Here is a 2,056-nt window from a genome sequence, read left to right as displayed (position 1 = left end):
CGCCGCCGCCGCCGCCGCCGCCGGGGGGATCGGGGGTCGCTTCCCGGGCTGGCCCCGCGCCACAGCCGTCGCCTTCGCCTCCAGCCAGCGGCCGTCCCGAGAAGAGGCTCCCCGGTCGCGGAGCCACTTGGGGCCTCAGTTCTCGCCCTCTTGCCGTCGCCGCGGGTCCTGGAGAAGCGGTCGCGGCCGGGGAACGGGGCTTCGCGGTTCCAACGGTAGGTAAACGGGCGGGTATCCGGATCTGCGCATGCGCGGGCCGCCGGGGTCTGCGGCCCTCCCTCCTCTGCCGTCCCCCAGCGCCGCGTCCCACCCGGGCCGGCTCCTGGGCGTTGCGTTTCGGGGTGCAGGGGTCCCGGGGGACAGTGCCCAGCAGCTGGGGCTTTCCATAGAGGGAGCCCCTTTTCTGCTGAAGACGGAGGAACATGAAGCCGTGCCCTGGCTGCTGGGGGGTGTGGCAGTCTTCGATTTGCAGCCGCTGCATTGCGTGTGAACGGGTGTGCCCCTCGCCTAAGTAAATGGCACAACACCCCGCGTCTGTTTGCTCACCCCCCTGTCTTTCCCCCTTCCTTCATGCTGGTCAGTGAAGCTGATGTAGAAGAAAAAGGAGTGCGGTCTATTCTAGGCTCGACTGCGCCCCTTTTTTAGGTCACGTGAGATGAGTGGTTGCTGACTTCCTCAAATCGCTCAGAGAATATAGCCAAAATTGGACTGTTGGGTGCACTGGCCTTGTCTAGAATGCACTCTGCATAGGCCAGGCCAGAGGGGGACACTTTGTACAGCTTTAAGTTTCAGATAGAGCGCCTGGTTTCTTAGATAAGGTTGTAGGAAATTGAATCTGTTGGCACATTAGCCCATTGGGAAATTAAGCTCTTTTTGTATCAGTTAAAACCAAACTGACTTTCAAAAGACAGTGCGTTATTTTATTAGGTTTCCTGTTACCATCTAATCGATGAAAAAAAAAATTGGCATTTATCTTCTTTCAAGGAGCTGATAATCTAAAAATGGCAGCTGGAACCATAGTGATCAATAGTGATTAGATTATTAACAGTAAATAACTGGAGTACACTTGCTTATAGAGGCAGATATTAAAGGATAGTTTTGAATTATTTGTCTACCTCTGGTTGAGTTAATGTGAAGCTATTTTTTCAACTTTCCTTTGGTTACCTTGAGATACCTGTTGGCCTGGCTTCTGTGCACTTACTAAGCACTTGTTGAATGCAGTTGAATGAACTGGTCACTATTTGTATATCCTCCAGGAGCTCCTTAATTTCTTAATCTGTGCTTGCTTTAAAATTGGGGCAGTATTTTCCCCAATTAAATTTTGTCACCAATTAGACATCTGTGTGACCAAGCTTAAGTCCTTGGAAGATGTAGATGGGTATATCACAGTGGCATAACTAACATTCATTTTTCATTGTGTGAAATAAATGTTACAGTGTGTTTTTTATCAGAATGTCACTGTTTTAGGACAGAAAATGGCTGAAATGAATATCTTGACCTGTCAGTGTTTTTCCACTGATAAAATGACTACTTTTATGATCATTTATAAATAACCTCAGTTCATCTGTGCATGACTCCTCCATCATTGGACACTAACTTTAAAATTTGGGACTATAGTAGTATAAATTGCTATAAAGTTTACTTTAAAAATTCTTTTTTAAAAAAAGAATTGTGGTAATATATATGTAACATAAAGTTTTACCATTTAACCATCTTTTAGTGTACAATTCAGTGGCTTTAAGTACGTTCACAGCATTGTGCAACCATCACCACTCTCCAATTCAGGAACTTTCCCATCATCTCACACAAACTCTATACCTGTTAGAAAATAATTCCTCATTTCCTCTTTCTCCCAGCCCCTGGTAATCTCTATTCTACTTCAGTCTCTGTATATTGGTCTAATCTAGGTACCTCATGTAGGTTTGAAATCATACAACATTTATCCTTTTGTGTCTGCCTTATTTCACTTAGCATAATGTTTTCTTTCTTTTCTTTTTTTTTTTTGAGTTGGTGTCTCACTGTCGCCCAGACCGGAGCGCGGCGGCCGCTCCCGGCC

At 46.6% G+C, this 2,056-nt stretch overlaps 1 protein-coding gene across 6 annotated transcripts in view; it reads left to right on the top strand.

The window, feature by feature from the left end:
• Positions 1-2,056, top strand: part of FAM13B (family with sequence similarity 13 member B) — an 89,240-nt gene continuing 87,184 nt past the window's right edge. For all 6 annotated transcript variants that reach the window (XM_021713001.1, XM_008059280.2, XM_021713000.1 and 3 more), the window contains exon 1: positions 1-215. The gene's annotated coding sequence lies outside the window, so the exon portion shown is untranslated. The remainder of the gene's footprint in view (positions 216-2,056) is intronic.

This window comes from Carlito syrichta, unplaced genomic scaffold (assembly GCF_000164805.1).
Source record: "Carlito syrichta isolate Samal-C Ts95f unplaced genomic scaffold, Tarsius_syrichta-2.0.1 Scaffold303986, whole genome shotgun sequence".
Classification (NCBI taxonomy): domain Eukaryota; kingdom Metazoa; phylum Chordata; class Mammalia; order Primates; family Tarsiidae; genus Carlito; species Carlito syrichta.
This window is presented reverse-complemented; position numbering and strand designations above follow the sequence as displayed.